At 36.6% G+C, this 27,347-nt stretch overlaps 1 long non-coding RNA gene across 1 annotated transcript; it reads right to left on the bottom strand.

Annotated features, from left to right (window-relative positions):
• Positions 1 to 14,113: 14,113 nt before the first annotated feature.
• Positions 14,114 to 15,007, bottom strand: LOC107856409. The gene is made up of 3 exons (XR_001670552.2): positions 14,764 to 15,007; positions 14,535 to 14,619; positions 14,114 to 14,412 (listed from the first exon to the last, which is right to left on the bottom strand). It is a non-coding gene; the product is annotated as an uncharacterized LOC107856409 (long non-coding RNA).
• Positions 15,008 to 27,347: the final 12,340 nt, after the last annotated feature.

Raw genomic sequence — 27,347 nt, 5'->3', positions numbered from 1 at the left:
GCAAACTCAATCAAAGGAAAGTGGTCATTCCAACTACCTTTAAAATCTATCACACAAGCCCATAACATATCCTCTAAAGACTGTATAGTCCTTTCTGCTTTACCATCTATCTGAGGGTAAAAAGTTGTACTGAGGTGAACTCGAGTACCAAGACCCTTTTGGAATGCTTTGCAGAAATAACAGGTGAACTGGGTAATTCTATCTAAGACAATGGACAACATAACACCGTGTAATTTGACCAACTCTTTGATGTAGAGTTTGGCATAATCCTCGACTGAATAAGAGGTATGGACTGAAAGAAAATAAGCTAATTTGGTCAGCTTGTATACAATGACCCAAATTGAATCATGCAGACTATGAGTACGAGGTAAACCCATCACAAAGTCCATGTTCACTTCTTCCCACTTCCAAGTAGGAATACTAAACTCTTGCATGGACCCACTAGGTTTCTCGTGCTCAATATTAACTTGCTGATTTGTCGAGTACTTAGCCACAAACTCTACAATATCTCTCTTCATTCCACTCTACCAATAGATCTCTCGCAAGTCATGGTAAATCTTAGTGGCCCCTGGATGAATAGAGTATCATGCACCATGAAATTTTGCAAGAATTTATTGTCTTAGGTCATCAACACTTGGCACACACAGATGACCCTGACAACGCAGAACACCATCTTTCCCATGGGAGAAAACCTCAACCTTATAATCTCTAATTGATTCTTTCAACTTGACTATACTGGGATCTCTATCCTGATTCTCCTTAACTTCAAAAACTAGAGATAATTTTGAACTACTCTGCACCCATACACTACCTTCTGCTGAGTTGACTAAGTGGACACCTAGTCAGGCTAACTGATGTACTTCTCGAGCTAACTTCTTTTTGCTATCCTCAATATGAGAAATGCTACCCATAGACAGTCTACTGAGAGCATCATCCATTACATTGGCCTTTCCTAGATGATGAAGGGCACTCATGTCATAGTCTTTCAACAACTCAACACGCACCCTATATAAATAGTGCCTCCAAATTTTTAAGGTAAAAAATAGAACTGCTAACTCAAGATCATGAGTAGGATAGTTCTTATTATGTGGCTTAAGTTGTCTGGAGGCATAGGCTATGACCTTACCATGCTGCATGAGGACACAACCTAGACCTACTCCGAATGTATCATTGTACACCACATAGACATCTGAACCATCTAGTAAAGCCAAGACTGGGGATAAGGTAAGTTGAGTCTTCAACTCTTGGAAACTCTTCTCACAAGAATCTAACCAATAAAATTTGACTTTATTCTGAGTCAATCTAGACATGGGGGATGTAATCGAAGAAAATCCCTCAACAAACCTATGGTAATAGCCAGCCAAACCCAAGAAACACCTGATATCTTACAGAGAGATGGGTCTAGGCTAGTTTATCACTGCTCGATCTTTTAGGGATCAACTCTAATGCTATCATTAGGAATGATGTGGCCAAGGAATGCTATTGACCTTAGCCAAAATTTGCACTTACTGAATTTGGTGAATAACTGATGATTTTTGAGAGTCTACAATACTATTCTGAGATAGTCTATATAATCATGTTCACTGTAGGAGTAAGCCAGGATGTCATCTGTGAAAACTATAATAAATATGTCCAAGTACTACTTGAACACATAGTTCATCAAGTCTGTGAAAGTTGCTGGGGCATTGGTAAGACCAAAGGACATGACTAAAAAATTGAAGTGACCGTACCGGGTTTAGAAAGTTGTTTTTGGGATATCACTTTCTCTGACTCTGAGCTGATGATAGCCTAACCTGAGGTCTCTCTTAGAGAAATAATTAGCACCCTAAAGTTGGTCAAACAAGTCATTAATTTTGGGGAGTAGATACTTGTTCTTGACCATAACTTTGTTTAACTGGCGCTAATCTATGCACATTCTAAGAGAACTATCTTTCTTACTCACGAATAAAATTGGTGCACCCCATGGGGACACACTGGGTCTGATGAATCCCTTATATAAGAGATCTTTTAATTGTATCTTTAATTCTCTGAGTTTTGTCAGAGCCATTCTGTATGGTGGGATAGAGATAGGCTGAGTATCTAGGAGAAGATAAATTCTAAAATCAATTTCCCTTTCGAGAGGAATTTTGGGAAGATCTTCGAGAAATATATCTGGGAATTCACATGCTACTAACACTGATTCAAGGGTAGGGGTTTCTGAACTGGATTCCTTGACTCTCACAAGGTGATAGACACATCCCTTAGATATCATTTTTCTCACTCAAAAGTAAGAAACAAGATAACCCCTAAATGTTGAAGTACTACCCCTCCACTCTAGGATGGGTTCATTTGGGAACTGAAATTGGACAATTCTATTTTTGTAGTCAACTAAGGCATAGCAGGAATTAAGCCAATCCATGCTGAGAATGATATCAAAATCAGTTATCTCTAATTCAAATAAGTCTATTGAAGTTATTTTTCTGAGATACCATAACTGGACAGTTCTTGTATACCCGTGGAGCTATGATGGATTTACCCACTGGGGCAGAGCTGAGAAGGGCTCTGCTATAATTTCAAGACTGAGTCCAAAATTAACTGCTTTATAAGGAGTAACAAAAGACAAGAAAGCTCCTGGATCTAGCAAAGAGTAAATATGTAAGTGATAAACTTGTAATGTACCAGTGACCACGTCAGGAGAACTTTCCTAATCCTGTCAGTACTAAAGAGCATAGATTATGTTTGGACATTGCCCACTGGTGGCACTGGATGAGGCCCTCTCCGCTTTCCACAGTTTAAACTAAGTGGTAGTGATATCCTACAATTGATATGCAGCTAGCTCAACACTCTTACTAGCAGTCACCCCCATAATATCAGTAATCTTTTTCACCCGATCAAGATACTCCTAAGGGTCCTCATCTGACTTAGACCCAACAAAAGATGAAGGGTTCATTCAGGTGAAGTCCCCAATCCTGGCAGTTACAGTATTAGCCACTGGTTTAGATGGAATGATAGCTGGGCGTTCATTTTGGGCTACCACAAAATGATTTAGGGTGGTAATTGCTACTCTAAAATTCACGTGGGAGACATGTTTGCCCAAAGGATTGGGCTGGTCGGGCTGAGGGGATGGTTGATCTCCTGTTTCTTTTCCCTGAGTCCTCTTTGGAGGCCTTTTCTGTAACCAAAAGAGAAACTAGGATTAGAAAATGAGTTTAATCGGAGATTAAGCTCGCTTGCTCGACATGAATACTGAAATAAGGTAAACTGTTCCAAAAACATCTCATAGCCTCCTCTACATAAATGTGGTGTGCTACACACCTATGCACAAGACTATACTAGATGCGAATTTTCATACTTCCTAGGATACTGTTGAACCTTAGGCTCTAATACCAAGTTTGTAACACCCCGAGTCTGGTACTCCGGATGCTACACGATGCTTATAATCTCGAAGGACCACAAGCTAACCTATGACTAGTACCTGCTACAATAACTGAGTAATAATATTGTATAATGCGAAATAATGGGCCGAAATTCCATAAGGTTTAAAACTATAATACTAATGGAAAGAAAATAATAAAGTTTGATAAAATATCAGAATCTGAAATACTGAATACTGTCTGAACATTTAGTCTGAAAAGCCTCTAAACTAAACTTTCTGAATAAGGAGTTGATGGGTCAATCCCCCAACTAACTCCATCTACTGAAATGATGAATCTAATAAGATAACAAAATAAAAGAATATCCTTGAATGATGAGGACTCACTGCTAGTCTTGCTACTGGATGAATGTCTAAAATGCTATGAATGCTTTGGGGCCCATACGTCTGAACCTATGGTATAAAACACCATAGTGCAAAAGAAAAGTATGCGTTAGAATGTGTGAATGTGCTGGTATGCAAAGTGAGGTATGGCTGAATGTAAGGGTTCATATGCATGAACTATAACTGACTGCATAACATGATTGCATGAGAATACATGCATGAATACATAACTATAACTAAAGTCATAAAGATTCTAAATGTTAAGTTTATTGATAACATGGATTATTGATAACAGGTATAAATGATAATTGATATGCTATTTTTTGAGTGACTGTGTCTGAAAGTCCTATTTTTGATCGAACTGGCTGAGTTTTGTACTGACCTGAGTGACTGTATCTGACAATCCAAAAGTCTGTAGAACTATCTAAGTTATTTACTGAAGGCTGAGACTGGTAATTATCTAACTGACATACCACTTTTCTGAATAAATTTGGGGTCCAACCTGTAAGCCCAATTAGAAGGGTATCTGTACTATGCCACAGGTAAAGACACTAAACAGTTACCCTCATCTGGCAGGTTCTCAAATGAGAATGGTGGGACCCTCAACTATCATGTTAAGCCACCTCATCAAACCTCAACTACCAGGTTTTGATGTTTCAACCTATGTTGGCTACATAGTTCTGGAATGTAAGGACTGCTTCTAAGAACACACCCTCTGCTGACAGGTGAGTCCCTATTCTTGGGTTCACTTAGTACTGAATCGTACTTCTAATTGAATATACACTAAACTAATTTCCTAGTTTATACTAGGCTGGAAGGATCTGTTACTGATTGTACTGATTAACTGAACTGAGCTGATTTTATTGAGTTTCGTTGACTGATGGAATACTATTGAGTTCTATTATTTGACTGAGTTTACTGAGGACTGAATAGAATACTGAATGGGACTGGAATAATACTAAATTTACTGAGTTTTCCTGAGTTCTGTAACTAATCTAGAGTACTACTAATCATGACATGATTGAGACTTTTCTGTAACTGACACTGGCTCTAGGCACATAGCTAAATTGTCAGGTATTAAATGCCCCTAGGACTCGATAGAATGAAAATAATAAGTTTGAACTGGTGCAAAGTATATTCAGTTCTATTGTCCAACCTAATACACTTCAACCGACAACCACTCTCTAATTCTACCATAACATTAGAATCTTTGAAAATAGAAAACACCTGAACTTTGCTACTTAGAAAATAAACCCATTTTATTCGAGTTGTATCATGTAAGAAGAGAAGAAAGTATTTATTTACACACAAAGAAGCCGTCCACATTGGCCCACATATATCTGTATGAACCAACTCTAGCTTTTACTTTGACCTCCAAAGACTCCCTTTAGGAAATAATTGTCTATGCAATTTCACAAATTGACATGAGTCACAAACATCTTGAACATGTCAATTTTGGGTACACCAAGAACCATACTCTTTAATTGCATATACGCCAATGAACTAAGGGTGTGATGACCGAACGTTTTATGCCAAAGACAAGTATCACTCAATTCAACATTAAAAGAGCTACTTTTAACAAAATAGCATGAAATTGGAAACTAATTGTCAATCATGCTAGTTTTATCTACTTTACATCCTTTAGGATAATAAATGACACATTTTTCATCCATAAAACTAAGAGCATAATTTTTATGAAGTAGCTGAGCAACACTCAAGTTCTGAGTTAAATTTGGCACATAAAGAACAACATTAATGATTTTCATACATTTGTTAGTAGGAAATTTTACTGACCCTCAACCTTGAGCTTGCACCAATGCACCATTTTCAAGATTCACTTTAATTCTATCAGATTTTTCTAAGAGAACAAACAAGTTTTCATCAATTGACATGTTGCTTGTGCACGCCCTATCAAAATACCAATTGCATAGATCAACATGAGATGTGTGCGAGGCCATGAACACCTTCTCATCTGATTTCTCAACTTTATGATCTTCTGCGAAATTCACTTGTTGGGAAGGCTTGCCACTTTGAGTTTGTTTTTTCTTGTAATATCTCTCAATATGTCCATAATTCTTAGAATATCCACATTGAATAGGATACCTCTTTGACTTCTTTCAACAAATCCTCTCCAAGTGGGTTTTTTTCTTACAAATGCCACAAGATGGTAATTTTTCTTTTCTTGATGAATCACCTTGGTTTCCACTAGATTTTACATATCTAGAGCTATCTAATGATATTTTTCTACCTTCCCTTTTTGCTTGAATTTATGCCTTACTTGAAAGGCATCTTTTACTATCCTTTCACTTCTCAAAATTACCCATTGCTTTTGAACTTGCAATTTGGAGATCAATTCAGCTATTGTAAGAGTAGCCTAGTCACAAGACTCTACAATAGCTGAACTTTTTGAGTAGAACTTGGCTGGAATGCCGATTAGAATATTTTTAAAAATTTCTGATCTTGAAAGTTGTCCCCAAGTATTCTTATTTTGTTCACAATCTCCATCAGCATGGAAGAATATTCTTTCAAACTATTTGTATCCTTCATCTTCAAAAGTTAAAAATCCCTCTTCAAACTTAAGACCTTGACAGACTTCACTGTGGTGCTTCCTTCAAACTCCTCATTTAATTTACCTCAGGCCTCTTTGGTTTTTTATCAAGCAATAATCCTTATAAACTACTTTTGTAAGACTTGAATGTTTGCAAGTGAGAGAACTTGGAGATCTAGTCACCAACTCTTCAAGTCTTTTAATTTCATTGAGATTTGCATTAACTCTCAATAGATGGACATCAGGTTCTCTCTAAATGACTTTTCATAAGTTGAGATCCTTCAAATAAGCCTTTGTCTTGATAGCCCAAATGTTATAATTCTCTCGGTAAATATCGAAGGACCTGGCGTTGGCTGATATTCAAGTGCCATGATTCTCCAAGAAAATTAATACCAAAAATATAGAAATTTGATTAGCCAATAATCTAGTTTTTATTAAAATGTCTTATGAAGTAAACTCTAATACCATGTTCCATACAAAAGGAAGAAGGAGTGTAAAGCTACTGGAAGAACTGTTGATTATTGCCTAGTTACTGCAGCAAAAGTAGGGGAAATTGTTGGACATTATCCATCTTTTTTAGCCATGTTCTCAACTTAGTTTAGTGGCTGATTTTTAGATGTTAGTGGTTTAGTTGTTTTGGATATTGCTGATCATGTACAAAGTAGTGACTTAATTATAGGCTTTAGTTATTGCATTTTTTTTAGTATTTAAGAACCACTTTAGATTAATGAAAAATCAACCTTTGTGCATTAAATTACTTATTTTCTTCTTTCTTTCTTTCTTTCTTTGTTTTCAATTCAATGAGTTGAATTTAACCTTACAACTCTAACAAATTGGTATCAAGAGCTCTCTTCTTGAGGGACCTGCATTTGAGAGAAATGTATCTTTCTCTTCATGTTTTTCTTCTATGGATTCAGAGACTCTTTTCACTGCACTAGCACCACCTGTCTTAAAAGGTGAAAGATATCATGTTTAGGCAGCAATAATTGAGGAACATATAGAGGCAAACTATTTGTGGGAAGTTGTTAAGGAGGACTACAAAGTTCTTTCCTTGCCTGAAAATCCAACCATGGTGTAGATGCGGAATCACCAGGAAAAAAAAACAAGAAAATCAAAGGCCAGAGCAACGTTATTCGCTGCCGTCTCATCTGAAATCTTTTTTAGGATTATGACATTGAAATTACCTTTTGAGGTCTGGAATTTCTTCAAGAAAGAATATGAAGGAGATGAACAGATCAAAGGTATGCGTACTCTTAACTTGATCCGAGAATTTGAACTTTAGTAGAAGAAGGATTCAAAGACAATCGAAGAGTATTATGATAGATTACTCAACATTGCCAACAATATAAGATTACTTGGCTCTGAATTTCCTGATTCTAGATTGGCTCAAAAAATTCTAGTAATAGTCCCCAAAAGGTTTGAAACAACTATTTCTGCACTAGAAAATTCTATAGAACTATCACAAATTAGTTTGGCAGAACTATTGAATTCTTTGAAGGCAGAAGAACAGAGAAGACTTATGAGGTCCAAAAGATCGGTTGAGGGTGCACCACCTGCAAAATTTCAATCAAACCAGGGAGGAAAAGGAAAAAATAAGTTGAACAAGAAGGAAAACTCAAGTTCTCATTCTCCTGGGATGAATAGGGGAGTAAAACATGATTTTCCTCCTTCCAAGTGTTATGGAAAGAAGGGTCATCCACCGTCCATATAATGGAGAAGGCCAGGCCAATAATATGAGAAATATCAGCAGATGGGACATCATTAGATGTTTTGTAAAAATAACACTCTACAAACCAATGCTGCACAAGTAGCTAATAAGAAGAGGAAGAATAGCTCTTTGTAGTGAAATGTTTAGCAACTAGCTGTTAGAGTGACAAGTGGCTTATTGACAGTAGTTGCACAAACCACACGACATTTGATCGTGATCTCTTCAAGGAGTTGGATACTTTAGTAATTTCCAAATTACAAGTTGGTAATGGATACTATATTCTTGCTGAAGGCAAAGGTACTATGGAAATAAAATGCTCGTTAGGTACAAAACTAATCAAAGATGTGTTTTTTGTACCTAATATTAGTCATCGTCTATTAATTGTTGGGGAGATGCCTGAGAATGGTTTCAAACTTTCATTTAAATCCAATTACTGTCAAATAAAGGATGAAGATGGAAAAAACTTATTCAAGGTAATGATGAAGAAAAGGATCTTTACATTGGATCTTTTAGATCATGAGCAAAAAGCTTACTTTGCAACTAAGATCAATGCATAAGTTTGGCTCAAAAGACTTGGACATTTCAACCATGCTGCTGTAATTAACTCACAAAAGAAAGATCTGGTTCGAGGGCTATCTAATCTTGAAGTAAAAATACTAGATTGAAAAACTTATCAATTTGGCAAGCAAGCAAGGCTACCTTTCAAGAAAGCAATCTGGAGAGCCGTTGAGAAGCTAAAATTAATCCACACTGACCTGGCTGGTACTCACCGAACTCTGTCACTTAAAGGGAGTGAGGTTGCCACTATTTTTTGGAAATTCAAGCAGTGGATTGAAACTCAAAGTGGCTGTAAGATTTGATCATTAAAGTCCGTCAATCCCAAGGAGAACATATTTGATCAATTTAATACATTTTGTGAAGAAGTCAAAATTGAACACCAACTCACTTCTCCATATACTCCACAACAAAATGGAGTTAGCGAGAGGAATAATCGTACCATAATAGAGATGGCTCGATGCTTGTTGCATGATAAGTGTTTTCCAAAAGAGTATTCAAAAGAAGCTACTCATACATCAATCTTTCTACTCAATAAGCTTCCAACAAAAGTATTAGAAGGAAAGACACCATTTGAAATGGTTATACACCTTCTTTAAAAAATCTCAAAGTGTTTAGATGTTTGTGCTTTACTTATGTGCCATAGAGTAAAAGAGATAAGCTTGATAAAAAGGTGAAAGTTGGAATATTTGTGGGTTATAGCACTGTTTATAAGGCTTATAGAGTTTTCCAACCTCATACAAGGAAAAATCTCATAAGTAGAAATGTTTATTTCATGGAGGATGAAAAATGGAACTGGGAAGAAGTAGACCCGGTGCTATTTCCAGATCAAAGTAAAATATCCCAGTTGAAAGAAGATGAATTGGTGGATGATGTTCTAGTGAGAGGAACAAGATCACTCTCTGATATCTATCAGAGATGCAACATGATTGTTCTTAAGCCAATAGATTTTTGCAAAGCAGAAAAAGATCCAAAATGGAGAGCTGCAATGAAGGAAGAACTCACCATGATTAAGAAGGACCAGACTTGGAAACTTATGAAACGACCTAAAGATAAGAAAGTCATAGGAGTGAAGTGGATTTTTAGAACAAAGCTAAAAACAAATGGCTCTATCAACAAGCATAACAGACTTATTGTAAATGGGTGTGGTCAAATTTTTGGTATTGATTTTTCTGATACATTTGCTCCTGTTGCTAGATTAGAAACTGTCAAATTGTTGTTTGTTATAGCTACACAAAATGGTTGGAAAGTGTTTCAGCTAGATGTTAAATCAGCATTCTTGAATGGCTATCTTGAGGAGAAAATTTATGTTGAGCAACCTGAATGATTTGCAATCAAAAGGCATGAAGATGAAGTGTATCAACTCAAAAAATCTTTGTATGGACTAAAGCAGGCACCTAAATCTTGGTATAGCATAATTGATGAACATTTGGTGTAGTTGGGTTTTAGAAAAAGTCAAAGTGAAGCTACTCTCTCCATCAAAGGTGATAGAATAAATCTTATTGTTATTTCACTATATGTAGATGGCCTGTTGGTTCAGGAAGCAATCATGAGCTTGTTAAAAAATTTAAAGAAGATATGCAATATACATTCGATATGACAGACTTCGGAGAAATGGTTTATTTTCTAGGAATAGAAATCAAGCAACAGAAAAATAAAGTTTTCATCTGTCAAAGGAAGTATGCAAGAGACATTTTGAAGAAGTTCAGAATGAAAAAGTTCAAAGACACAACTACTCTGATGTGTCAAAAGGAGAAGTTGAGCAAAAATGATGAAGCTGAAAAAGTGGATGAGAATCTTTACAGAGGTATGGTTGGATGTCTCATGTACCTTAAAACAACTAGACCCGACATTTTATATGTTGTAAGTCTTCTATATAGATTCACTAATTGTGCAACTAACACTTACTTTAGAGCAGCAAAAAGGGTGATAAGATATGTTAAGGGGACTCTGAATTTTGGAATCAAATTCAATGCAAATCAGAAGCATGTGTTGCAGGGGTGTTTTGATAGTGATTAGGGTGGTTCTTCTAAAGACATGAAAAACATTTCTGGATATTATTTTAGACTTGGTTCAGGTGTATTTTCTTGGTGCTATGAAAAGGAAGGAGTTGTTGCACAGTCGACGGCTGAAGCTGAGTTCATTGCAGCAACAACTGCGGCAAATCAAGCCTTATGACTTAGAAAAGTGCTACTTGATCTGAATTCAAAGCAAGAGAAGTTCACAAAGGTGTTTGTGGATAATCAAACAACTATTTCTATCTTAAATAATCCTATTTTTCATGCAAAAACCAAGCATTTCAATATCAAATCATTCCTTCTTAGAGACGTGTAGAAAGAAGGATTGATTGGATTAAAGTACTGCAAGACGGATCTTCAACTGGCAGATATGTTTACCAAAGACTTACCAAAGAGAGGATTTGAATTTCTCAGAGAAAGGCTTGGAATTTGCAGCAACTGAAGCAAGGAGGAGTGTTGATTATTGCCTCAGTTAATGCAATAAAAGTAGGAGTCATTGTTGGACATTATCCATCTTTTTTAGCCATATTCTCAACTTAGTTTAGTGGATGATTTTTAGATGTTAGTAGATTAGTTGTTTTGGATATTGGTGATCATGGAATCATGTACAAAGTAGTGGATTAATTATAGGCTTTAGTTATTGTATTTTTTAGTATTTAAGCACCACTTCAGATTAATGAAAAATCAACCTTTGAGCAGTAAATTATTCATTTTCTTCTTTCTTTCTTTCTTTCTTTGTTTTCACTTCAAAGAGTTAAAGTTAACCTTACAACTCCAACAAGAACAATAAGGAAGTTGCAGTTGTAAATTGGTACAAAACTGCAAAGGAAGAAGGAAAAAACTTAAACTTTATGAGTTCTCTATTTCTCTAGATAGTTCACTAAATATGCTTTATATATAGTTTGTGTGTGAGGATTATAAACTACAAAATAAGCAAAAATATCTCAGACTAAACTATTCACATATGTGGCTCACTAACAACTACTCATCCTAACCAAAAGACTTGTATCTACTATCTAGGAGTTTCTAGAGAAATCTTAATTTCCTAACATAAATGAGCAATTTTAAGAAGCTCATTACGTTTAGATATTATACTACAATAAATAGATAGATATAAAAGAAATTTGACTTCTCTATCTTGTAGATACCCCAACTAGTGAAAGGAGAAGGAGTGCTTTGATAGCTGGTCACATATCTGATGAGGTCTCAAATATTTTATCTAATTTTTTTGTACCTTTGTTTCAATGTTTTTAACTATAGTTACTGAAGGGGAAAATATCTATTCCAGGTCCAGCATCCCAGTAAACTGAAACTAAAAATATCAAATATTTTGTGGTCAGGTACTGCTTGGATCTGCACCAAGTAACTTAGGCTATCCTTCTTTTAGCGCAAATGGAAATACAATTACTGTAGGCACTTTGTAGAATTAACCAATTCCTTGACCTCATATCTCTTTTCCTTCTTCCTGTAACTCTTAGTTTCAGCAGGTTAATTACTTTGATATAATCAGGGCCGAAGAAGAAAGTCACTCCTAGGTTACTTGGATGATTTTTATGAGACAAACAAGGGAGAGAAAAGAGTTAAGGTGCAGCGGTTTCAAGTTTCGACAGTTTTAGGAATTCCAGTGTGTAATTCCTGAGCTTGGGGGACACCCTAGAGAAGTACTTGTCACACCTCATGCTCAGGTGATCTATGCCAAGTGTATTGATGCTCCTGCTATAGTTTTGACTCCTGTAGATGATGAGAAATTTATTTATCTTGTCCCAAAAAGAAGGATAATGTGTAAGTTGTTTGGCGCAGGTCCAAGCAGTACCTGACCACAGAATATTTGATTTTTTTGGTTTCAATTTGCTGGGAAGCTGGCTCTGGAATTGATATTTTCCCCTTCAGTAACTATAGTTGAAAAAGTACTACTATATAAAAAGTATATCCATATATTCGAGAACTCATCAGCTATGTGACCAACCATTAAAGCACTCCTTCTCCTTTCACTTCTCGGGGTATCTACAAGATAGGGAAGTCACATTTACAATAAAATGAAATAGATTAAGGTTGAGATAAAAATAATTTATAGCTACTAGGCTTAGCATTCTTTACACAGGGATCCAATTGTATACAGCATCAACAACTCAAAAACATACACCACTTTGCAGATTATACAGCAATATTGGGATTCAGCTAAAAAAAAAGAACGTGCTGAAATAATCAATAGAAAAAGGAAGCCCTCATGCCGTTGACCACATCCTAGCACGACAAGTTGCTAAACAATTTACCCAAACGCATGACGGACTTCTGTAAAACGATATAATTGCCTCACCAAAGAATACACTTGTGCAGTTGTATTGATAAGAATCCAAACATATAAACCAATTGCACAAATTGCATAAGTAATTGTTCGTGAAGTGGTAGGGGTACACCCAGTGGAATAAAGAGGAATTGTATTTAGCAAATGTAGTTACTTAATGGAATTTGAACTACTTACACTTACAGAAATTTGAATGTGCAGATTCACCATAGTAGATCTTTGCAATAAAAAAGGTTTATTGTTCAAGAGAAATTGTAAAATGGTGTAAGAAGCAAAGGGCAGAGTCGTACTGATCAACTAGATCTATTAAACGATTCGAAGTTATTTGGAAATGCAACAGAGCACAGCCAGACAGTTGCAAGATCCCAACCAGACATATTGTGACCTCATTATATTATTACTACCTTTTTGTGAAGGATGTAGTTATATGTTGAATGCTATACAAAACACCCCAATTGTAACAAAAACAACAATAAAATAACCAGTGTAATCCCACAAGTAGAGTTTGGAGAGGGTAGAGTGTACACAGACCTCCTTACCCCTACTTTGTAGAGATAGAAGACTAGTTATGATAAACCCTCGGCTCCCTTGCCCCCACTGCCCAACTTAAGGGCCAAATGACCTTCATTTCCCCCAGGAAAATATCCTTGTGTTCAATAGAAATTGGATTATTTCCTTGAGTTTAACCCTTTTCTCTTTTACTATGCAAGTTGAAAAGAAATGGGATTGCGCCCTTGCATATTAGAGCAAGGATCCCATCAACCTTTATGTGAAACCCACACAAAGATTATTAGTGCTATCAAGAAAAACAGAACAACATCAACACCATACATTCTTCATTGTTTATCTCTCCTACCAATTAGAGCATGAACTGATTGAACAAAAGGGAGAGAACTGTAAACCCCTTTACCCTTTTCGGTCAAAGAGTTAAATTCAAAAACCGAAAGATGTACATTCTAGCTTTTATCAGTGAAAAAAAGGATGGCATAGATGTAGAAGGAAACTTTTTCCTCGACTTCGTATTTTTTTTCTTGTTTAATTGTTAAAACAACGTTGTACTAATAAAATCGACGATGGCGGAAACATGGACTAACAACGTTAGATACACCATGGACACAAAATAGACAGGCAATAGTGCTAAAACCAGATTAAAGAAAATTTAGCTACTTACTGATCCAATTTTTTTGTAATTTTCTCGGATTTGCACTACATTTCCTGGCTTAGGCTCAGTTTTATATGAAGCTAAGGAAGAAACAGGAGCCACATTTCCATTAAAGCTAGATCAATCCATCTGTATGTTTCCATCATCAATAATCTTTAACAAGAACCCAATTTTAATTGCTACTAAAAGCATCAACCAGTGCCCTGCTACAATTTTGTTTTTTACTTTGGACAAGTTGGTGTCTTGGCTTTCGCTATCTGGTTTACCAGGAGTTGATCGACTTCCTGATACTAGAATGGCCTCTACACCCTTGCATTGAAGGATCTTTCTAATCTTCGATAAAAAGCTCCGACTAGTAACCAGGAAATAAGGCATGTTACCTGCTATAATAAGTTAAGTTAAGCTTATATATAGTTGAACTTATTTATGTTGTCAGTGCATATAAGTTAAATCCTTAAACAAAAAATATAGACAATTGAAATGCCAAGATGTATTTTTCTACCTGTGAATGCATGCTTGGGGGCTGGGACTGTGAATCAGCAATAGCTGCAAGGTACATAAGATTTCTCTGAAGTTTAGCTTGGGATCTGCAATAAGAGTTAGCACAACTATTAAATTTTAATAGCACTGTATTTATATTCCCTCTGGTCAGTTTTAGTTATCATGTTTGTCTTTTGCACGCTCCCTAAGAAAAAATTCACTAAAATGACAACACCAACATACAACTCTACCTCATAGAGATACAGAGTCTATTTCTGACAGACACGCAGCTCCCTGGCCCCCCACCACGCAACTTAACGGCCAATGACCTTATCTTTCGCCAAGGAAGCTTTGCGCCTCCAAGATTATTCTTGATGGACGTTTAAAAGAGGTGAGGCTGCGCCCTTGCACATTAGAGCAAGAATGCCATCAACTCTATGTGAAACACACAAAAAAGATTTATTAGTGCTATCAAGATAAAGAAAGGAGAATAGAATCAACACCATACATGTTTCATCGATTATCTCGCCTATCAATAAGAGTAAAAACTGATTAACAAAAAGGTTGACAACTGTAAACTCCCTTTCCCTTTTCTGTCAATGAGTTTAGAATGATTGTATCAGGGAAAAGAAATACATACATTCTAGACTTTTATTAGGGAAAAAAAGGATGGCATATATGTAGAAGGAAACTTTTACCTCGGTTTCTTTTTTTCTCAGTTTTAATCTATGAAAACTTCTACCTCAATCTCACCACAAACTCTAATAAAATAAAGCATGGAGGAAAGAGGACCTCAGAAGGTTAGATACACCATTGAGACTACTAGGGATACTAATATAAGTAATGGTTGTATTTATATGTCTACTCAAGTGCACTCAAATACGTGGAAGTGGGCATTTTACCTCCATTCTTTATTTTTTTAATAGTAGATGCATACTCTTTCCTCTATCTCTCCGCAAACATTATTAGAAACAACAATGTAGGAAAGATGGACTCAGAAGGTTAGATACACCATTGAGAGTACTAAGATATTAACTAATGGTTGTAATTACTTCGTACGTACAACATGGGCAGTCAAACACGTGGAAGTGGGCATTTTGGAATTACACTGTCCCACTCTTTATTGTACTCAATCCTTTTTATCAGGTAAAGAAGACTCAATTACCAACTTTTTACCCTATTATGCGGCCTCCAAACTCACCTATCACCAGCCTTGTCCTTGGTATGGTCAAGATATACTAGGTCCTGTCTAATTACTTCCTCCCCAGTACTTCTTTGGCCTGCCTCTTCCTCTTTGATGCCACCACTGCCAATCTTTCACACCTCATCACTGGAGCATCTACACTCCTCACATGTACTAACCATCTCAATCTCGCTTCCTTCATCTTATCCACAATGGTAGCCACACCTACCTTGTCTCTTATTGCTGCATTCTTACCTGATGTTTATGACATAAAAAGAAAGGAGTTTCCTAGTAAGGTCACAATTCATAGCGATTAAAATATGATTTATAACTTAAGATGTAAGGAAGCGCAATAAGATGTAAGGAAGCACAAATTCTTATCTTTGCCCCTATTGTATGAATAATAAAAGAACCAATAGAATGATCAGAATAATAGTCCACCTTCTAAGTCGCTCAGCAGTTGTCCAATACGGGTGATCAAGAGGTTGGATCCTTCATGATCTAAATTTTAAGATTCGAGGGTACTGATATAGTTCTGTGATTCGACAAAATAATTCAAATATCTAAAATAGATTCTTATATCTAAATTATGGGACATTAGATAGAAAATTACAAGGTTTTATGTGGGAAAATTATTTAATTAGAGGAGAATTCAAGAATGTGATATAAGGAAAAGGATTGACATAAGAATTTTTCTATACAAGGAACTCTATTTTCTTCAATTTCACCTTAGCTTTAGGTTTGATTATAGAAATCATTGTATCTATCCCTAATTTGTTCGTTGATTTTGGTCAAAGTATCAAAATTCAGTTTACCAAATCCAATCTACATGTTCAATGAGATTCACCAACGTCTGATGCTTTACTCCTAATACCACAAGGTTCTTAGACATAACATGAGTCACGGTTAAGAACACAGATTATATACACTTTACACGGTAGACGTCCATGGATAGTTTCATCCATGATTGTGATAGAGAACATAACGTACAATCATTGTCTTCTTATGATAAGGTAAATAATATTATTAGCAGTGGGAACCAAAAATCCCGCATACAAGTGTATTCTCCTCCATTGTCTAACCTCAAAGACTTTAGCTTACAACTAATCTATCTTTCAACAGAAACTTTAAACTTCTTGAAAACTAATAATACTTGAGACTTTTTACTTCAAAAAAATACACCCAAGTCATCCTTGTTAAGTTATCAATAAAGAGCGCAAAATATTTATTTTGGCCCAAGGATGATGTCTTCATAGATCCACACACATCTGTGTGAGCAAGTTCAAGTTTTGTAGTTGCCCGCCAATTAGAATTTTTAGAAAATGCTCTACTATGAACCTTACCCATTCGACATGACCCCAAAACTTCTTTATACAGTGGTATCTCAGGTAAATCCTTAATCAAGCACTTTTCATACAAAGACTTTAAGGAAACATAGTTAAAATGTCCATATCTTTTATGCCATAACCATGAATCATCTATACTTGCAAAATTGGAACCATCAAACTTTCAGTCTATTGAAAAGATCCTATCCACCATTTCTAATTTATCAATCAAAGTATCATCAAAATCAAAAACCAAATAATACCTTCCCTAAGAAAATAAGGAATAACCTTTAGACATCATTTCGAAAACACTCAACAGGTTACATGCTAAAGAAGGAACATACAACTCATCAGGTATACACTTTGTACCTTGTTTAGTTTGAAAGGCAATTGAAATCTTTCCATGTGCTTCTACTATTGCATAATTTCCCATCCAAACTTTATCTATAAGTGACTTGTCAAGTTTATGAAACAAAAGCTCATTATATGGCATATAACTCATACACCTACTATCTAGGAACCATTTAGATTAGTTGGTTGTGTTTTCTTCATACGTAGCCATAAATAAGATTTCTTCATTTTCCGAATCATCTGTAAAAGTTGTCTGTTGAACATGGTCTTGTTGTGGCTCATTCTGCCTGGACCTGCAATTCTTCTCAATATGACCTATTTTTCAACAAAATTTGCATTGAATTGATGACTTTCTTTTGAACCAATAGTCCTTTCTTGATGATTGGTTCTTTTACAATGGATGCAAGGTGGTAACTTTCCTTTCTATAAAGATTCTGCCCATGGCTTTCTCTTTTTTTTTTTATCTCCTTCCATCCTTCTATCACAACCCGAGCCAAGGCCTTAGCTGCGATGGGAATCCCAAACCATGAAGGCCCGAGAGACCCCTTAGCATGTAATCATAAGCATCATTCATACATAAATCAAGGTGCAGAAGATATAATGAAATTCAAAGGAAACTTATAATCAAACTATATTTACAAAAATCCAAATCTCATCTACAAAGCCTCTACTGAATACTAACTGTCTAGGTCGGAAAAAGTTCCCCGACTGGACCATAAACTGCATGAATTAAACATTTGAATAACATGCCTTAAGAAAGATTGATGGCTCACCAATTTTATCTTATCCGAGGATTCCACTGATGTGATGGACCATAGGACTGTGTGTCAGAACCAACATTATGAGACAATGAAGTCGCCTGAACTGTGAGCAATTGCTTAACATATTTAAGGCCTTTAACCGAGAATAAATGCAAAGTCTTAAGCAACTTTTATCATTTTTGATTTGTTTATGTCTGATTTTGCTGTTTGAGCTGATTGGATCGAGGTACAACAAGGATGGAAGCAAAAAAATTGAAATCTAGAGAAATCTGAAGAGACGTATGGCTCACGATATTTGTGATAAGTCTTCAACCCCGTGATAGGCTGTCAGAGTTGTCGTTAGCCTTAACCAGAGATTTGGCATGAGTTGAAGCCTATGACGACATCTGTGATAGGACATCAAAAGCGTGATACGCCGTCATGAATGTCATCATCATTAACCAAAGAATATGAGCTACAAAAAAGTTGTGATGACCTTTTATGATAAGGCATCAGGATGGTGATAAGGTGTCAAGGATACCGTCAGACTTAGGCAGAACATGGGCTGAGAAGAAGTCTTGATGACATTAGTGACATGTTGTCACTCTGGTGATAAGATGTCACCATCGTCATCACCTTTAGGCAGCAAAAGCCACAAGTGCAGAGGATCTGACGACATCCATGATAAGCCGTCAGTCCCCTGATAAGCCATCAAGGACGTCATCATTTATTCCAAGAAAAAGTTGAAACTTCTATTTTGTTCCCTTATTTAGGGTTAACTACTTAAAGCCTTGGTTTAGGGTTTTCTAAATGGGAGATTAACTTATCATTGACTTATTGACAATATACAATTTCTCTCTCTCTCTCTAGACCAATATTTTGGGAGTTTTGTCTTGTGAATCAATTCAAGTTATACTTTTTGATCTTCATCATAGTTGTAAGTTAATCTTCTCAATTATGAATTTAATTTGTGTACTTGTTTCTTGTATCATGAGTGGCTAAACCTCATTAACCTGAATTATGGGATCTAGGGTTAGGTCATGAAGAGGTGTTAAATACTCAAGATTCAATAAGTGTCAGGATTTCTTTATAATTCTGAGATGTTAATTAATGTCTGTTGGTTGCAAATAGTAGGCATACCTACTTTGATTTGCTTGAGAAAGAAATCATAAATAGTTGGAAGTGAATTATCAACATGGACTCAGAAATACTTTATTTAATAATCAGTGTTGTAATAAGGTTGATTAACCTGAGGTAAAATCTGGGCAGTAATAGCGATTCCCTAAGTCCGAGAGGATTAGGAAATTTGACGCTTAAATAGGTCGAGAGACATTTGAGCATATCATTGATAAAGATAGCTTGTTATCCTAACCACCGTGATAATCTTGAGTCATCTTTAGCATCTGTCATTTACCATAAGCCCTAGTGAACATAATTCTTGTTATCTCATAAAATCTTGGTTACAAACATCGAAATCAAAGTGTTGAACAATTACTTGTGAAACTTAAACCCCCATTTTAGGAAACATTAAACTGTCAGTGAATTAAATCGCAATCGACTTGAGTTCACACCTTATTCCCTATGGAATTCGACCCCAACCTAGTTGGGTTTTATATTGACGATGATTTTTTACACCCATTCAAGAGTATAGTTTGAGCGTTATAAAAAATGGCACCGTTGTTGGGGAATATGGTTGTAAACTGAAAGTTTACGTGTACTAATTGACTGTTAGTTAGGTTTCCTAGATTTATGTTTATTTGTTGTTTTTGTTTATTGCAGGTTCCTTATTGTTTATGCGAAAAAGAAGAAGCTCTAAAGAACCATTATTACCAATTAATCCAGAACCTCAGCTGATTGGGAGAATGATAGAACAATAAGAGGCTGACAGACTGGCAACATTGGCCAGGGCTCAGGTGAACGTATAGAACCAGGGTCAACAAGTACTCAGCCGAACCATGATGATAAAGACTTGGGTGATGAGGAGTTGCTGAATCCTCAAAACCCAAGGTGAGTTGAGCAAATTGTTGCACTAGTGCAATGAAATTTTGACAGAAACCATCTAGTCAGACAAAGGTATGGTCAACAGCCTATCCATTATGAGGTTGATGATGATGACGAAGGAATGGACGAAGCAGGTGCAACGGGCGCTATCATTCCTCCACTATTAGCACCTGGTGCAAAATTTAGCATAATAAGTACTATGATTCATCTCCTGAATTTGAAGGGGTTGTTTGGAGGCTTGCCTGGTGATGATCCGAACATACACTTAGTGAACTTTATCACCATTTGCAAATATTTTAATAATTTGAGAGTTAGCCAGAATGCGATCCAATTGAGATTGTTTCCATTGTCTCTGTCTGGGGAGGCAACAATGTGGTTAAATAAGCTGGAGCCTGATTCTATAACCAATTGGAGACATTTGAAATAAGCATTCCTAGAACGGTTCTTTCCACTCTCTAGGAGAGAACAATTGAGGGACAAAATCAGTAACTTCAGGTAGCTCCCGACTAAAGTGTTGCATGAAACTTGAGAGAGATTCAAGAAGAAGATGACATAATGTACGAACCACAACATGACGGACATGCACTTGATGGAGACTTTGTACAGAGCTTTTAAGTCTGTGACAAAGCCAATTCTAGATAATGCTGCAGGTGGTTCGTTCATTGACCTTTCTTTTTAAGATGCTTCAGATATGCTAAATAGAATGACCAAACAAATTTGGGCTTAGCATTCCAGGGATTCTGTGGTAGCTATACCGACTGTTTCTATTGGTATGATCGAGGAGCAGCACAGAAGAGATGAGGAGCGAGACCAAGACATGGCCCAGTTAAAGACACAGATAGACTTGCTGACCAAGAACTTGCTGTCAGGCAAGACTAAAAAAGTTAAGGTTGTGGAGTCTCAGTGCACTGTTGCTACTAATACGGATGAGGAGGCAAACTATGCGAGTAATCAGGGGGGTTTCTGAGGCAATAACCAAGGAAATCAAGGTTGGAACTTTTATGACAAGCCTGATTATAAAGATAGGGCTCAAGGACACTGGAGAACCAATAATGATAGTAGTGGTTTGTATTTTCTTCCTGGAAGTCGAGATACTGCACCAACTAGCTCTGGTAAGATGTCCATGGAGGATATGATGGAAAAATTACTGAAAGGAGTTGAGGCTACAAACTTGAGGTTAACTACTATGATGAGTGAATTCTCTACCCTGAGTCAGTTGGTTAGTTCATACTCCACTGCTATCAAGAAGTTAGAGCAGCAGATGAGCCAAATTTCTACAACACTGAACCAAAGAAAAAGTGGTACTTTACCTAGTGATAAGGTTCAATCCACGGAATGATGGATCATGTATGACGATTACCACTTAGAGTGGTAATATCTTACTTGGACCTTCAATGGACAACTCTGTAGATGATGAGGTAATTGTTGATGAATCTGAAGAAAGCAAACCAGTGGAGTATGAGAAGTTGGATAGTTTTGTTGATGCTTCAGAGAAAGAAAATGAGAAGGAAGAGGAAGTGGTGTTGAAATCAATTCTGAGACCACCACCTTCCTTTTCTCAATGATTGAAGAAGAAGGTTGATGATGCCAAATTCAGCAAATTCATGGCAATGCTCAAGCAATTGACAATAAATGTGCCCATGGTTGAAGAACTTGAGAAAATGCTAGGATATGCAAAATTCATGAAAGACCTTGTGACTAAGAAAAGAGTGGTGAGCTGTGAATTGGAGGTAGATCTCCACCTTTGTAGAGCTATTTCTATAAGGACCCTAGTACAGAAGAAGCCAGACCCAGGTGCAGTCATTATTCCCTACACAATTGGGACAATGAAATTCACCAAAGCACTATGTGATCTGGGAGTAAGCGTTAATTTGATGCCACTGATTATTTACAGAAAGTTGGGTCTAGGAAATCCCACACCCACCAACATGAGACTCGTGATGACGGATAGGTCAATAAAGCGACCTGTTGGCATTCTGTATGATATATTGGTGAAGGTGTCTAACTTTATATTCCCTGTATACTTCATCATTCTGGATTGCAAGTTGGACTTCGAGGTGCCTATCATCTTGCGTCGACTTTTTCTCACAACAGGAAGTGTGCTAATTGATTTGAGAGCGAATGAGCTCTTATTCAGGATGAATGATAAAGTGGTACGATTTGATGTAGGAAAATAAATAAAGAAAAAAATGCCATTTCATGGTCAAGAAAGGCATCATTCTCGGCCACAAAATTTCTGAAAAAGGGATAGAAGTTGATTGAGCAAAGGTGGAAGTTATTAAGAAACTACCACCTCCCATTTCAGTGAAAGAAGTATGCAGTTTTCTTGGACATGCTAGCTTTTATCGAAGATTTATAAAAGACTTCTCAAAGATTGAAAATCCACTTTGCAAACTTTTGGAGAAGGAGGTGAAATTTTTCTTTGATGAGGAGTTCTTGAAGGCATTTGCACGCCTTAAAAAGAAGCTGATTGAGGCCCCTATTGTTATTCCACCTGACTGGGCAAAACCATTTGTGATCATGTGTGATGCAAGTGGTGTTGCCCTTGGAGCTATATTGGGCTAAAAGAAGAACAAACTATTTCTTTCGATATATTACACCTGCAAAGCACTGAATGGAGTGCAAAAAAATTACACTATCACTGAATAGGAACTTCTGGCTATAGTGTATGCTTTCAAGAAGTTCATAGCATATCTGCTTGGGACCAAAGTAGTGGTCAACACCAACCATGCTTCTTTAAGGTATTTGATGGCTAATAAAGATGCTAAATGAAGGCTGATCAAATGGGTATTGCTGCTATAAGAATTTGACATTGAGGTCAAGGATAGGAAAGGTTATAAAAACCAGGTCACAGATCATCTGTCTAGAATGGAAGGTGAATAAAAAAGTAGTGATGAAATAAAGATAAAGGATACATTCCCTGATTAGGAGATTCTGGCTGCCGTTATGGAAAAATTGCCTTGGTATATGAATTATGCAAATTATGTTGTAAGTGAGGTCATCCCAAAAAACCTTTCTTTCCATCAAAGGAAAAAGTTCTTGCATGGTGTCACGCATTACTTTTGGGATGAGCCATATCTTTTTCTGCGATGTACATACAATATTATAAGGAGATACGTGCCAGGAGTGGATGTATTGTGAATATTGGAAGCATATCATGCTTCCCCAGTCGGGGGTCACCACGTAGGTGACCGAACAGCTAGGAAGGTATTGCAGAGTGGCTATTATTGGCCAACATTGTTCAAGGATGCCCATGAGTTTGTGCTGAAATATGACCAATTCTAGAGGCAGGGGCAATCTCTAAAAGACATGAGATGCACTTGACTAAGATGCTTGAAGTGGAATTATTTAATGTCTGGGGCATTGATTTCATGGGTCATTTTGTAAGCTCATACGGAATGAAGTATATTTTAGTTGCTGTTGACTACGTCTCAAAATGGGTCGAAGCTGTGGCCTTGTCTAATAATGAAGGGAAGAGGGTTGTTGCTTTTCTTAAGAAGAACATCTTCTCTCCATTTGGAGTACCACGGACTATTATAAATGATGGAGGATGTCATTTTTGCAACAAAATATTTTGAGTAGCTTTGGTAAACTATGGGCTGAAACAGCACAAAGTGGCTACTGCATACCACCCATAGACTAGTGGGCAAGTGGAGGTGTCAAATCATGAGATAAAAGCCATCCTAGCCAAAACAGTGAACTTTAGTCGAAAAGATTGGTCTCAAAAGCTCGATGATACCTTGTGGGCATATCGGACTATTTTCAAGAGACCTATTAGTATGTCACCATTTCAGATAGTCTATGGAAAAGCTTGTCACCTACCAATAAAGCTGTAGCACAAGGCCTTTTGGGCACTCAAAAGATTGAATCTGAACTGGAAGGAAGCAGAGTTGAGACTGGGGAAATTGTATGAGATAGACAAAATCTGTCTTAGGGTATATGAACGAGTAGATCTATATAAAGAAAAGATGAAAAAGTACCATGATTGGAGAATCGATAAAAGAGAATTCCAAAAAGGGTGACTTGGTGCTTCTATTCAATTCCAGACTCAAATTGTTCCCATGTAAGCTAAAATCTAAGTGGTCAGGACCTTTTAAAGTTAGTTAAGTCCACTTATCTTGAGTGGTGGAACTTGAAAACGAAGATGGCAGTACCTTCAAGGTAAATGGACAACATGTTAAGCTCTACATTAGACTAAAATAATCGATAAAAAGTGTCACCATTATCGGTCTCGATGAAGTCTGAAGTAATCGAGATACCTGAGTCATTCCATGATGTTAAATAAGACGCTGCATGGGAGGCAACCCATGACCCCTGAGATTTATCAATTCTATGTATACTCTAACCCTTAGTTTAGTTTTACTTTGATTTTAAGTTGAGGGTGTAGGATAGTATATTGTTGTAACATATTTTGTGGTGACTAGGGAAATACAAGTACAAAAAACAATTGACATGGTTTTGGTTGACTTTTAAACACCTCTCCAATGTTTTTTTTTGCAAAGACTGTATGAATTACATCTACTTGTGACCATTGTAAATCTTGTTGTGGCATTAGTTCTAGCTGCTCGATGATCATTGTTGAACAATTGCATGAACTAGATAAGTGGTATCCTGCAATATACTTGTGTGCCATGTGTGTGAGCAACTACTTAATTCCCTCTGTATGCTAAATCCAGAACTTGCCTAGTTAGTCTTACCAAGGTCGATGGATAAGGGTTAGAAAAGGATCATAGGCCGTTTTGCTGATTAACCCACTTTTAGCCTAAATAGCCTTTCCTATGTGCATAACATTCCTTGATCCCTGTTTGGAGCCTAAGTAGCCTATTTCTTTCTTATTAAATCTTTCACCTTCCCATTTATATCATAATGAACCTATTTTGGCCCTATTCCACCTTAGACACTGTACACCTTGACCTAAGAAAACAACCTAAGTTGAGGGTGGCTATAATAGGGGTTCATGGTGTAATGTGAGCATGAAGAAGGGTAGAGTAAAATAAAAAGAATAGAAGTTGGGTGCTATTCAAGTAAAAAAAAAGGGGCACCCAACTTTAATATGTCTGATCAAGAGAAGAGAAAATGAAAGAAGAGGGTAATAAGTGAACCATAAGAGAGTAGTGTAGTGTCCAGGAGGCATAGTCACTCTAAATGCTATTGATTATCATAACAGCCCTAGCCTATATTATAAGCTAAAAAGAAATCCTATAGTGATCCTTGATGTCCTATCTGAAGGCCTTGGTTATGAAAATAAAGGCAAGCCTATGGTACTTGGCATACACCGATTGGAACTTCATTTTGAGAGTGAGAGTCTTTTTGATGACACCCATGTTTACATTATTTGTTGCTTACCTGAGAAGAGGGGGAATTTTTTGGTATGAGGGCACACAAGTATCGTTTCTACCTACTTGATTATTTTGATAGTATAGCATGGGTATATAAATGGTTGTTGCAAAAAAGATTGATGCCATCGCTTGAGACCTTTGTGTCAATCTTTTTTTATGTCATACACAGTTGGTTTTAATTGAATTGACCTTGGAGGTGGTGACTATGTTTTGAGCATAAAAGGGAAACCTAGCTATGAATGTGCTTTGTGTTCTCTTAGTTGGGATGAGTTACTTGAGGAAAAGCAATTGTTTTAAGTTGAGGGTGTTGATGTGTGAGCAATTTCTAACACATTTAAGGCCTTTAACCGAGAATAATTGCGAAGTCTTAAGTAACTTTTGTCGTATTTGATTTTTTATATCTGATTTTACAGTTTAACCTGATAGGATAGAGGACCAAGAAGAATGGAAGAAAAAAAGTTGAAATCTAGAGAAATGTGAAGAGAAGTCCGCTGACGACATCTGTCGTCAGCCCCATGATAGGTTATCATAGTTGTCATCAGCCTTGACTAGAGATTTGGCATGAGTTGAAGCCTGTGATGACATCTAGTGATAGGACGTCAAAAGCATGATATGCCATTATCATTAACTAGAGAATGTAAGATGAAAAGAAGTTGTGATGACATTTTGTGATAAGGCGTCAAGATGGTTATAAGCCGTCAAGGATATTGTCAGACTTATGCTGAACATAGGAGTTGAGAAGAAGTCTTGATGACATTAGTGACATGTTATCACTTTCGTGATAAGGTGCCACCATCGTCGTCAACCTTAGGCAGCAAAAGCCACAAGTGCAGAGGATCTGACGACATCCGTGATAAGCTGTCAGCCCCCCGATAAGCCGTCACGGGCATCGTCATTTATTCTAAGAAAATGCTGAAACTTCTATTTTGTTCCCTTATTTAGGGTTAACTATTTAAATACATGGTTTAGGGTTTTCTGAAGGGTAGATTGACTCATCATTGACTTATTGACAACATACGATTTTTTTCTCTCTCTCTATCTAGACCAATATTTTGGGAGTTTTGTCTTGTGAATCAATTCAAGTTATACTTTTTGATCTTCATCATAGTTGTAAGTTAATCTTCTCAATTATGAATTCAATTTTTGTACTTGTTTCTTGAATCATGAGTGGCTAAACCTCATTAACCTGAATTATGGGATTTAGGGTTAGGTCATGAAGAGGTGCTAAATACTCAAAATTCAATAGGTGTCAAGATTTCTTGATAATTCTGAGATGTTAATTAATGTCTGTTGGTTGCAAAGAGTAGGCATACCTACTTTAATTTCTTAAGAAAGAAATCATAAATAGTAGGAAGTGAATTATCAACAGGGACTCAAAAATACTTCATTTAATAAACAACGTTGTAACAAGGTTGATTAACCTGAGGTAAAATCCGGGAAGTAATAGCGATTCCCTAAGTCTGAGAGGATTAGAAAATTAGATGCTTAAATAGGTCGAAAGACATTTGAGCATATCATCGATAAAGATAGCTTGTTATCCTAACCTCCGTGAGAATCTTGAGTCACCTTTAGCATCTGTCATGTACCGTAAACCCTAGTGAACATAATTCTGGTTATCTCATAAAATCTTGGTGACAAGCATCGAAATCAAAGTGTCAAAAAATTACTTGTGAATCTTAAACCCCCATTTCAGGAAATATTAAACTATCAGTGAATTAAATTGCAACCGAGTTGAGTTCACACCTTATTCACTGTGGGATTCGACCCCAACCTAGTTGGGTTTTATATTGATGATGATCGATTAGACCCATTCAAGAGTGTAGTTTGAGCATTATCCCCGCCACGAAGGATAGTCAATACCTGGAATGTATTGCCATGTAGAACTAACAAAAAACA

Source organism: Capsicum annuum, chromosome 4, assembly GCF_002878395.1.
Source record: "Capsicum annuum cultivar UCD-10X-F1 chromosome 4, UCD10Xv1.1, whole genome shotgun sequence".
Lineage (NCBI taxonomy): Eukaryota > Viridiplantae > Streptophyta > Magnoliopsida > Solanales > Solanaceae > Capsicum > Capsicum annuum.
The sequence above is the reverse complement of the archived record's forward strand: the minus strand, read 5'-3'. Positions and strand labels throughout refer to the sequence as shown.